This window comes from Giraffa tippelskirchi, chromosome Y (assembly GCF_054371585.1).
Source record: "Giraffa tippelskirchi isolate mGirTip1 chromosome Y, T2T-mGirTip1v1.2.pri, whole genome shotgun sequence".
Lineage (NCBI taxonomy): Eukaryota > Metazoa > Chordata > Mammalia > Artiodactyla > Giraffidae > Giraffa > Giraffa tippelskirchi.
The window spans coordinates 10,278,943-10,291,926 of NC_137290.1; the positions used below are offsets into that span (position 1 = coordinate 10,278,943).

At 44.2% G+C, this 12,984-nt stretch overlaps 1 long non-coding RNA gene and 1 pseudogene across 1 annotated transcript; both read right to left on the reverse strand.

Annotated features, from left to right (window-relative positions):
- Positions 1-2,061: 2,061 nt before the first annotated feature.
- On the reverse strand, positions 2,062-4,468 carry LOC145537769 (uncharacterized). The gene is made up of 2 exons (XR_014076417.1): positions 3,581-4,468; positions 2,062-3,436 (listed from the first exon to the last, which is right to left on the reverse strand). It is a non-coding gene; the product is annotated as an uncharacterized LOC145537769 (long non-coding RNA).
- Positions 4,469-6,337: 1,869 nt separating this feature from the next.
- The window catches only part of LOC145537689 (zinc finger imprinted 2-like), a 55,583-nt pseudogene continuing 48,936 nt past the window's right edge, over positions 6,338-12,984 (reverse strand).

Below are 12,984 nucleotides of genomic sequence, written 5' to 3' on the forward strand. Positions count from 1 at the left end.
TAGGGTCTTTTCCAATGAGGTAGAGAGATCTACCTTTTCATAAAACTGAAATTGTTTTTAATGAGTCAAGTTAGTGCTCTCAAATGAACAATAGGAATCCTTTTAAAAATCCTTTAAAAAAAAGGAAAACCAGTTTGTGCAAATCAGTAAAAAAGAAAAAAAGCACAGACACAATAGTAAAATGGGCAAAAGGCCTAGATTATACACAGAGAAGTTTAAAAGCATACACGGGCAGGAGGGAATTCATGAGGTAGCAAGAATCACTTTTTTGGCTTATCAAACAGGCAAACGTTTTCTTGGTTTAAGTAATAAATGTCCAATGCTGGTAATGTTGTTCAAAGGCTTCTTTATTCCAGGCATGGGAAAGCCATTTCTTTGCAAATATGAACTGCTCAGTCTGTCTTATAAGGAGTGCTATGCTGAGAAAGGTTGTGGGCCATTCTTCAGGTTCAGGGCCAGCGTGACTGATTAGCTATACACATCCCTGCCCACCCGCCTCCTGCCCTGCCTGTAGCTGGTGGCTGTGAGTGCTTGCTGCCCCTCAGGAAACAAATTCTGCACCATCTTTTGAGAACCACAGAAATGCTTTTCCTGTCTCATCTGGTAATACCACTTTTTGGAAATCTATCTTCAGAAAACAACTACAAATACAATGCTTTATGATCTGTTCATCCAACTTTTATATCACTGCCATTTTTAAATTGGCATTACAAATTAGTGAGAAAAAGAGAACTCCAAATCTGTAATTATACAAAAAATGTTTACTCAGAAAAATTATTTAAAGTACAGTGAATACTCCAATGTGCTAAGGTGTGGTTGTATCTGACATATGGCTGTGGTCTGTAATTCTGCGGTTTAGCAACTGTCACTAAGAGAACTTTAAGAACACCCCCTGAGTGCCTACTATGTACCAGGCACTGTTAGGCTCTGTTGTACGGACGAGCTCCAGGCCTTTCAAGAGTTCCAAGGGGAGGCACTGTTACCGCATTTCCTGAGAAAGTGAGGTTAAGCAGCTTCTGAGGAGGGAGCCGGCTCTGGCTTCAGGTCAGCCCGGCTCCAAAGCCCACACTCTCCCTACCCTACCAAGGGGCTCCTCAGCCAGTGAACACAAGCATGGTCCTGGGTGTGTGCTCTGATGAGAGCACCCTGGGGCGGGGGAGTTTATTAGCCTGCTGTGTTTCTGAAATTTTTTTTTTTAATATGCTTACTACTGTTTAATGAGGAAAGTAAACCTAACAACTGGTAAAATGAGGGTGTGGACAAACTACTTCATCTGTGGATCTTTCCAGGCCTGACATTAGGCCTCTTAATTCCTTAAGCGGGGTTAAGAGTGCAAATTCTTCACAGAGCAACTGTAGTAGTTCTTCACAGAGAGTTGAGTAGTTCAGTTGCTCCCAAGAGAAAAAAAAACAAGTGTACACATCTTTTTGACCTTGAGGAGAGAAGTCCAGGGGTGCTTCCAAAGCCTTCAAGATGCATATACCTTTTGGCCCAGAAGGTCTATTGCTGGGAACTTCTCCTTGGGGAACACAACCACATGCAAAGACATCAGAGCAAGTTGCTAATGGAAATTCCAAGACTCAAGAGGTAATGGGGAAGCAGTGCACATGTACCAGATAAGTTTCAGGTGTACAACACAGGGAGTGAGCATTCTTACACATTCAGCAACAATCACCACAATCAGCACAGTTACCATCCGCCACCACAAAGCTGTCACAACAGTACTGACTATATTCCCTATTTGTACATTACATTCCTGTGACTTATTTTATAGCTGGAAGTTTGTACTTCTTAACCCCCTCACTTTTCCCGTCTATCCCCCCATCCTCATATAATACAGTATGTTAATTATAACTAAATAAAAAAAAATAAAAGGTTTGCAATGGAATAAAAAAAGAGATAAAGAACAGTAACCCCATTTTCCAAAACTAGAAGTCTAGTGAAATAAACTAGGCCACATCTATGCAACCAAGTATCAGGCAGTCCTGAAAGATGACACTGGGGGATACATTTAGGAATGTGGGAAGATGTTTATGATACATTAGAAGAAAAACCGCCACCTTTAAAATAGTATGTATTTTATTTAAAAATCGAAATAAACCTATACACAGGAAAAAATGTCTGAAAAGTGTATACCTCTTTTAGCAGCAAGTATATCTATGACAGGGAAATACAAATATTAAAAAAGCAAAACAAAACAAAACACCAAAACCTCAAAGATGATAGTATTTTCTAATCATCTTCAACGGATAGGTATTACTTGCATAATCAAAGAAAGCTTACAACATGAGTGTTTCTACATTAAAAAACATAGCCTGAGTATAAGAGCAGTGCTCACACTGTCTGATGTATCAGGAATTGGTTAGGAAAAGCCACGAAGAATAGCATTATCCTTGGGGGCCCGCTAGAATAGCAGCAAGAAAAGCAGCAAGGTGAAAGATAACAAGCTGAGGTACCTGCCACCACAGGCAACTAGAGCTCAGCTTGAAAGGTATGGAGGCAGTGGCTTGTGCATATTTTATAAATTCCAACTAGTCCAGGGATGACCGGCAGAGTTAACTACCCACGTTGTCACCGCTGCCATCTGTGGTATGAAAGCAGCATCGGAACAGAGTCAAGTCTGATGCTCCCTGGCTTTCTAGAGTTAAGGTCTCTTAAGAAGCCTTGGCCCAGGACCCTCGACAAATGTTCCACAGCAGACCCCCTTGAGGAGTCTCCATCACCTCTTAATCCAAATATCTAAAGACCAGGATGCAGTAATGGGGGGAGGCACGTAAAGAAAAGTCTAGAAGAGGTGGTGAAGAAGGAACATGCAGCTGGATCATGAAGAGTCCACGGATGGTGAAAACTCTGAAACCTTCCTGCCTGTGAATGGTGCAGTGGCTTGGAGAATGACTTCAAGAGCCTAGACCTTTGGCAGGGGCAAAAAACTTGACCGGGATATGATATAAAGTACACAAAACCACCTACGAGGTATTCTGCCAAAGTAGCCGAAGACGAATCAAACCAAATTCTCCAGAGTTTAGCACTAACTTCCATTTACAGAAAACACAGGGAGAGAGGGACAAGTTAAGGATACCACAGGAAGCAAACAGACACAGTTACAAGGGGGGACATTCCACAGGACAACTGACCTAGTTTCTTCCAGGACTACTGGCTTAATCACACAAAGCTTAAAAAAAAAAAATGAGAGCTAGAATGATGGCTGCCATTGCTGGAGGGAGGGGGAAATGGGGAGTTCTTGTTCCATGGATACAGAATTTGAGTTTTTCAAGATGAAAAGTCCTGAGTATCCACTGCACAATAATGTGGCTCTACTTAACACTGCTGCTGCTGCTGCTGCTGCTAAGTCGCTTCAGTCATGTCCAACTCTGTGCGACCCCATAGACGGCAGCCACCGGGCTCCGACGTCCCTGGGATTCTCCAGGCAAGAATACTGGAGTGGGTTGCCATTTCCTTCTCCAGTGCATGAGAGGGAAAAGTGAAAGGGAAGTCGCTCAGTCGTGTCCGACTCTTAGCGACCCCATGGACTGTGGCCTACCAGGCTCCTCCATCCATGGGATTTTCCAGGCAAGGGTACTGGAGTGGGGTGCCATTGCCTTCTCCACTACTTAACACTACTGACCACTTAAAAACGTCTGAGATGGTTAATTTTATGTCATGTGTTTATCAGAATTAAAAATAAAATTTAAAAACGTGTGCTTCTAAATTTAAACAGTTAAATCTTAATATAAGGCATATAAAAGCTGTTTGCTATACTAGGAATTGGGTGGAGGGAGGGGGGAAATATATTTCTCCATTATTCTTGGGGTCACACAAGGCATTAAGAAAAAGTGAGAAGAGATTGCTTTAGATTAAGAGAAACTTGAAATCAGACAACCAAATGCAATCAATAGAGCACATTTGGATCCAGGTTCAAACAAGCCAGTTATAAAAGGACATCTTGGCAATGACTAGGAAAATCTGATTACGGTCTGGGTAAGACACTTTGTTTGACTTGATTCAAAATTTTCCTTCTTAGGTAAATATACTGAAGTTTAAAGAACAGAGATGACACAATTGAAAGAAAGTGTGCTAATAAGCAAATAATAATTGAGGTAGTATGGAGATTTAGCAAAAATGGTGAAGGAAGAAATGGGATGGCAGACTGATGAAGGGTGTGAGTAAAGCTATGATCCCGGGGAAAGCAGCAGATTTCACAAGGTAGTGGTGAGGTAGAAGTTATCATAAAGAAATGACAGGGTTTTCCTGGAGTTGCATGGAGGTTACAGTTACAACCATTCAGAAAAAGGATGGGGTCTTTTCGAAAAGGCACAGGAGCCAACTCGAAAGGACTCCCAGTGGCCAGAGCTGGAACAATTGTAAACTAAGTAATGGTCATGTTGAATTACAGCCCATGCCACAAATCCATGCTATATAAATAAATTACTGAATAAAAATCTAGAGGAACAACTTTTCCTCACAGAATTCTAATTACTAAACATAGAAGGGATGAGAAAAATGAAAAAATCACCAGTATGACAGAGTAAAAACGGCTGTAGGTAAAATCCACTTGCTAGATTCTAGAATTCAGTAGGTAAAAGTTGGAGGAGAAATTGGAAGCTCTCCTGAAACTTTCTCCTGAGAGATATTTATTAATCACCAAGAGAAACAAATGAAGGTTAATTAACAACATCAACAATAAGCCATACTGACATTATCTTCCCTTCAGGTAGTGGTGGCAGGATCAGAAACAAATATACAGTGGGTGGGAGGGTGGTCCATGGGAGGAAACAGGGCCAGTCAGTGAGGGCTGTTCCACCAGGAACTTGGGAAACAAGGATGAGGGGCTGTGTAGTGAGCGCTCATGTGGATCAAGTGCTCATTTGGCTGGTGCAGGCCCTAATGACTCATGTTGGTTTTTAAGTTCATGACTTTGGAGCCACACATCATAGGTCAGAAACGGCAGAATGAGAAAAAGCATGGCAGTGAATAACGACAGACACAACCCACCCTGCCAGGCCAGGAGTCAGATTCTGAGACACTAGGTCACCTGGTTCCCAGGTGTGTTTGCATCTGACCATCATTCAAGTCAGTGATGCAAAACCTTTACATTAGAACACTATGGCATGAAAGAGATTTTTAGTGCAATTCATGGCTCATACTTTTGAGTGAGGTCTGCTCAGCACAGAAATAGGACTTTAGGTGAAGCTGGCTGTGCTGATGATGCCAGAGTCCAACAACAGAAACCGTTTTCAAATACTCCTTCTTTTTTCAAAAATACAAAACCCCAAGCCCTCAAATATAAAACTACTAAAAATTCTACTTGATCAGCAGCAGATTTACGAACTACAAGACCAATTATAAGAAAGTGTTTAGCAAAAATATTCTTCCCTGATCAGTGTCCCCAAAATTCATCTAATCCTAAATTGTAAGAGAAATGGCTATCTGAACTTCACTTTAACAATGTCTTTGACCCCCTAATTCCACCAGTGTCCCATCTGATTTAACATGAAATAACACTGAAATTACTAAAAAGAAAGGTGGCTTCGGTCAGTACAGATGTTACTTTTCTTCAGAGAGAATGTGGCAGGAACAAAACAAACCTGGGTTGAGCATCAAGATTTAAAATAAGTATCTCAGGGACTCTCAAAAACCAAACAAGCGAACCAAACCAAGCTGGGGTTCAGTTTTTGCCTCATCACTTACAACCCAGGTCAAATCAAATGACAACCTGGAGTTTCAAGTTTGCTCTATCTGTACATATGAAATAAATATCCTCAACACAGGTGCAGTGCAGCATTCCTTAACAGATCAAATAAAACACATGGCAATGTTTTCAAAATTATGAACGTCTATGTAAGCACATTACCAATTACTTCAGCTTTGTGGATTATCACCATAGGTACACCTCACACACCTTTTTACGATGCCCTTTGCTGATGCATCCCATGTGGTAAAGATATTGTATGTCAAAACTTCTGTAAAAATTCAGGCAACAGAGTTCCTGTCTGGAGCACACCTGCCAGTGACACATTTTTTGTCGGGATGTCAAAATCGAGGTTCTCTGTTCTATGGACACCACCAGAGAAGGACAAAATCTATCGGCTTCTTTGCCAAAAATACTCTCTGAGGTTTTTTGCCTCAGTGACTGGCACACGTGCTGACTGTCCGTCTGCAAAAAGACTGTTCTATCACCTTGCAACCGCTTGCTGTTTTCTGACTACAGCATGACATGTTTTCGAGTTGTTAACAAGGTGGGAGGGCTGGTGCAAGACCTTCTTTCATTCAGAGCACTCCAAGGGTCTCTCTCCAGGAGAAAGCCTAAGAGGTTGAGAATATTCTGACTGGACGTGTTTCAACAGTAATGGCACTCCAGGGGCTTCTCTTGAGAATGGAGTTGGTAATGTTGAGTGAGGCAGGAGGGTCAGCTGAAACACTTCCCACACAGCTGGCACTGGTAAGGCCTCTCCTGAGCGTGAATCCTGTAGTGCTGGATGAGGTGCGACCTTTGATGCAACCTTCTGCCACAGTCGCAACACTGACGGGCTCTTTTTCCAACGTAGTCGTGCTGCCGCTTATATCCAATCAAATACATCTTGTCTCGGGGTAACTCACATGGCAGGGCTCTTGCTGCTTCGTGGGCTTTGAGATGCTGGAGACGATGCACAGCCTGGATGAAAGCTTTGCCGCATTCGAGACGCTCACGGCAGTCCTGCCTCTGAACGCTCACGCGGCCGTAGACATCTGCACGCTGGGTCAAGGACTTCCCATCCCAGTGAGTCTTCTGATGCCTGCTGAGGCGCGGCATGAGGTAGAAGGCCTCTCCACACCGTTTACATACAAAGGGCATCTTCCCCGTGTGGATTTGCTGGTGCTTCTCCCGGCCTCCTCGGGTACTGAAGTCTCTCCCACAAAATTCACATCTGTAGTGTTTGTTCTCTTGGAGGAAAAACGAGTTGTGGGCCAGGCAGGACCTGGTGCAGACTCCAAGAGTACTGTGCTCCCGGGGACCCTTTCCTAGCAGACTCTCCGATGCTTTCTTACGTTCTGAGCTTTTCTCTAGTTGATCACCCTCGTGGCTTCCTTCCTGAGCGAGGGTCTTGGGGTCACTCATTTTTATGGGACTCAAAACTTGTGCCGGCTTGACCTGGTGTGACTCCAGTGGATCATCAGCACAAGACTCTCTCGTGTGGGCACACAAGGAGTCACCTGCCTCCAAATCCTTTATTCCTGCCCCCGAGGATGATGTCTCTACAGGCAGGCTTTGCTCTGGAGTTAGATCTTTGGTTTCAGATTGGTCCTCACAACCTAAAAGAAATGTAAAAGGTCCTCTACTATTTTTTACTCAGAGAAAAACATCATTATAGTAGAAATAGAAGAAAGAGACCGAACATCACAAACACATTAATTAGTACAGAGGTTTGAGAGTTGTCTGGGGATGTAAGGAGAGAGTGGGAGAAGGATGCAGAAGACAGCAACCAAGGATAGGTGAAGGTGAGGCAGAAAAGACCATCTAGGAGGACTGAACATTGACAAAGATGCCAGAGGCACTGACAAGAGAATGAGAAGGAAACCAGAGAAAGACGGGGGACTGGGGTTTGGCTGCAACTTTCACACCATGCTTGGTACATCATTGCTGTTTGTAGGAACTAGTATAACTGTGGCCATAAATGGATTCTATTATCAGGTCAATCCAGGAGATACCGTACGATGCAAGTCAGCTTTCACTCTTGTAGGACTCTTCCGATCCCTTAACCAGCATCTCAGATCTCAAAGAGGGGAAATGTAAGAGGTAGCATTTCTTGAACTGATCTTGTTAGGCAACACTTTTTGTTTTTTTGTGTTGTTTTTTGTAAAGAACCCCTATTATCATAATTCTGTAGGACTATTGGGGAAACACTGGAGTACCCCGGTCAACACCTTCTCACTCAGAATAAAGCAAGAGTACTCCAACTCTTTTCTTGGCTCCCAATCTCTCATTTTACTCATTCAATTCAACATTTATTAAACGCTGATTCTGAGCAAAGCGTTATCCACCTGGATGTTCATAAGTCTGTATAGAGACTTATCCTCCAAACGGGGGGAGGGGGGACGGGAAGGGAAGGGAGGGGTCCTCGAGGGGGAAGGAGGGTTTTCTAGGGCGGGAGTCCTTGAGGAGGCCAAAGGTGTGTCTGAAAGGGAAGGCCCGTGGGGTCCTCGAAGGGGAGGGCAGCGGTCCGAGAGGACGGGGAGGGTCCTCAGGGACCAAGGAACGCGTTCTTGGGGGTGAGAGCAGAGAGGCCATAAAAAGGGAGGGTCTGTGGGGTCCTGGGGCGGGGAGGAAGGTGCGACGCGGGAGGAGGAGGGCGGGTGGAAGGCCTTCCGGCCGGGGAAGCATTGGCAGGAAGCCGGGGCGTGAGCAACAGGGAGGCCGCCGCGTCCTCCTCAGAGCTGACTTGGCCCGCGCGGCCTCCCGCACCCCTTCCCCTCAGGGCCGCTACTTCGCGCCTCACTTTCCGTCGACTTCCCCGCGAAGAGGAGCGTCTGCCCCGGCGGCCCTGAGGGGACGCCCGCACCTCCCTGCCCGCGAGCCGGGCCCTCACCCCCAGGGCCCCTCCCTCGCGTCCGGGCCCTGGACGCCGCGCGCTCACCTCGCAGACGGACACCCTCGCCTGACGGAACCTCTGCACCTCGCTCTTGCAGAGCAAACCCGCCAGGCAGGCGCTACCAGCGGTCTGCGCATGCGCCCTGTGGGACGGCCGGTGCAGAAAGCGCCGCGCAGAAAACGCAGGCCGCTTCTGGCCGGCTCCGCTGGGCGGGCCCGCGAGGACCACCCGGCCTAGAGAGGGCTGGGAGGGGCCGGAGGACTACTTCCTTTAGATGCTTTACGAGTTTTGGCAGTGGTTAGCACGTGGTTTAAAACGGTTTCAAAATAAACAGTATGCAGTGAAAAGCCTTCTCACTTTGTGCCACCGACGAAATTCTCATGCTATAAAACCACGGAACACTCAGGTGACCGGTGCAATTATTTGAATACGTATGATTATTAAACTGAATAATTATGCAACTGTGAATAATTATGAAAGCGTGAACATGTTTTCAGTGTCCTTCCACAGTGTCTTTGTGTATATGAAAATAGAGATACATGCGTATATACATATGTGCGTTATACACACATATGTCGTTATCATTGATACGTATTATACATATCTATACTATAAATTCGGTAGATATTTACCTGTAATAGATATAAATAGTTTAAAATATAAAATATATTTTCTAAATAAGAAGTGTGACGATGTAACACAACCTATAATGTGACACAGTGTGGTACATACTGTAGCTTAAAATGTGTACTCAACTAATATAAGTACTTCCTTGATGGCAATATAAGGCTTCCCTGGAAGCTCAGTTGGTAAAGAATCCGCCTGCGATGCCGGAGAGTCTGGTTCGATTCCTGGGTCAGGAAGATCCGCTGCAGGAGGGATAGGCTACCCACTGCAATGTTCTTGGGATTCCCTTGTGACTCAGCTGGTGAAAAATCCACCCTCAACGCAGGCAGACCTGGGTTCGATCCCTGGGTAGGGAAGCTCCCCTGGAGACGGGAACACCTATCCACTCCAGTATTCATACCTGGAGAATTTCATGGACTGTCGAGTCCATGGGGTCTCAAAGAGTCAGACACGACTGACCAACTATAACAAGTATATCATGATGCCACGCAGATTCATATTATATGTAACTATATGTCTGTACAAATAGAGTAGAAACATTTTTAGTTTGCAAAAATACTCATAGTCTCGTTTCCTACCTTTTTTATACAAAAGGTGGCAGACTGTACCCATTGTTCTATGCCTTCAATTTTTCCTATCTCAGAGACCTTTTCATATCAGTACAAAGAGAATTTGCCTACTGTTTCTGAACAGCTGTTTGAATTCTGTTGTACTGTTGTTGTGACTTGATTTATTTACCCCATCCCTGACTACTGGGTGGCTGAGTTGTTTTCAGCCCTTTGCTACCAGTATTCTGTGCAAAACTATGAGCTTCAGCAGTTCTGCTGCTGTGTAAACCTTCTGGGAAGATAAATCCCCTGCAGTGGAATTGTTGAGCCACAGTGCACATGTGTGTGTCATTTTGACAGAGATTTCTAAGCTGCCTTCCATAGACGCTTGCCTATCAGACCCCCACCAGCCTGTGTGAGCAAACCTGCATTCTCAGTGTTATAGGATGCTTTTTCAGGTTTTCCAAAACTAGGGTCGAGAAATTTTTCAGGAGCAAGGTAGAATATGTTTTCCTGTGTTGAGGAGCCATTTGTATTTAACTAAAGAACATTTATCAGGGCCTCGAGATACGTAGGGAAAGTATAGTGAAAGGTGCAATAAGTATTTTAGTCATTGTGATGTTGATTATGGTGATGATGGCATAATGGTTAATATTCTTGACACTGGTCTTATACCTGTGACAAAAACTAACTCAAAGTGGATCAGACACCCAAATGCAACACCAAAACTAGAAAACTCCAGGAAGAGAACTTAAGAGAAAACCTATGACCTGAGATTTGGTGATGGCATTTTAGGTATACACGTGCAGCTCACAAACCCCTGGTGTGGGGGATTCCCCAGAAGTGCCCTTCTATGTATTGTATCTGAAAACCTGCAATTTGGAGGTCATTCAAGCTCTCTGAGCCTCAGTCTGTCCTTCTAGACTAAAAGGACAGCAAGTTACTAAATGTAAGGATTAAAATATGTAGAGGTGGATAATGTTTTCTTCCACGTGCTGAGGGTCGCTGGGTGCGTCTGAAAATGAATCAACAAAGACACATTAACTGGAGACAAGCTTACAACTTATTTTAATATGTTTTAAGTGACGCAGGAGCCTTCCTAAGGAAATGAAGACCTAAAGAAACAGACCTGAGTATTTCAAACTAGGTTTGATGAGGTGGGGACAGTTGTGGAAGAATATGATCGGTTAAGGAATAAGAGGTGAGTGTAATAAGCTGGCAGAAACTTAGCAAGGCCTGTGTGTTAGGCTTCCTCTTGGAAGTGTTCCTCACCCTTTGGAGATAAGAATGCTCCTTTCCTCCTGCTATAGGCAGGGTACCTCTCCCATGATGGGATTATGGCTTGTTTCATGGAAGAAGGGGGAAGGGGAAGAGAGTGAACCTCTTCCTTCCGCTGTTTTCTCAAACTGCTTCACCTTCAATATGCCAGGTGCCATATTTTGGGGTGAGGTATCCTGAACCCAATCACATGTCAAATGATTAAAGTGGTGTCTGAGATCCATACAGGCAGTTTATATCTGTTGGCTTCAATTTTATTAGACGACTCTTGACAGTCCCTTAGACTGCAAGGAGATCAAAGCAGTCAATCCTAAAGGAAATCAACTCTGAATATTGATTGGAAGGACTGACATTCCAGCTGAAGCTCCAATACTATGGCCACCTGATGTGAAGAGCGGACTCCTTGGGAAAGACCTGAGGCTGGGAAAGACTGAAGGCAAGAGAGGAAGGAGGTGGCAGAGGATGAGATGTTTGGATGGCATCACCGACTCAATGGACATGGGTGTGAGCAAACTTTGGGAGATGGCGAAGGAGAGGGAAGCCTGGCGTGCTGCATCCGTGGGATAGCAAAGAAGTGGACGTGACTCGGTGACGAACAACAACAGCAACCCAAAAAGTAAGAAATAACAGTGGTTGAGGGAGGAATGGAGATAAGGGGGAAGCAACAAGGACGTTCCCAACAGGGATCGCTGATTCCGGATTAGAAGTCAGTGAGGAGTTAACACAGCTTGGGGTCCAGAGGAAAAATAGGTCAACAACCCAGCTTGGAGGGTCCCAGGGAGTCATGCACTAAATGTCAGACTTGATGCAAAGCTCTCTGTTGTGTACATTTCCATCTAATTAAAGAAGCAGACATTTTTCTCAGAATCCACATGAAACATCCAGAGGTCAGGAGACTCCCACCTCTAAGTCACACACATACCTTAAGTGCACGTCAACTTCTTGGAAATTCATATCTTGTTCTGGATCTTGTTTTTCTCCCTTGTTCTTATTTTCTAGGCTGAAGGTAACTCACGAATATTTTCTTATGTGTGGGTGTCTTGTCCAGGGTGCCTGCCAGGGGCACCACACGAAGTCAAGTGTGAAAAAGCTGTATGTTCAACATATGGTTGCTGAGAGGAAGGATGCAGGGAAGGGATGGTTAGGGAGCGTGGGACAGACATGTACACATGGCTGTATTTAAAACAGAGAACCAACAAGGACCTGTTGTGGAGCACAGGGAACTCTGCTCAGTGTTCAGTGGCAGCCTGGATGTGAGGGGAGTTTGGGGGAGAACGGACACATGTGTATCTGTGGCTGAGTCCCTTTGCTGTCTGCCTGAAACTATCACGGCATTGTTAACTGGCTATAGAAAATAAAAAGTTAAAAACTTCATGTTCAATTTATTAGCAGCACCTCTTAAGAGATCATAAGTAGGAGGTCACATTGTCTTAAGTGGTTTTCTATCTCCTTATGTTAAAATCCGAGCAGCGAGAGTAGATAAAGGGATTATATATTCATACATATTAAGATGTCACAATATGTAATCATATAAAAGCAATTTATGCACATTTGAATCTTGATTTTCGTTTGCTGAAAGAAAATACTATTAAGATAAAAAGGAAAATCATCCCCCTGAACATGGTATTACCCCCGTGGTTCTTGCTCCCATGCAAATATTTTACTCAGTCACCATACCTTTATACAACTTAAAAAAAAAACAAACAACTTTTTGTTTGTATTGAGGTATAGCCAGTTAACAATGTTGTGATAGTTTCAGGTAAACAGTGAAGGGACTCAGCCATATGTATATATTTATCCATTCTCCCCCAAATTCCCCTCCCATCCAGGCTGCCAGGGAACATTGAGCAACGTTTCCTGTGCTATACAGTAGGACTTTGTTGGTTATCCATAAGTTTATCCATAAGAACAAACCGTAAGTTTGTTCTCTAAGTCTGAGAGTCTTTCTGTGTTGTAACTTCATT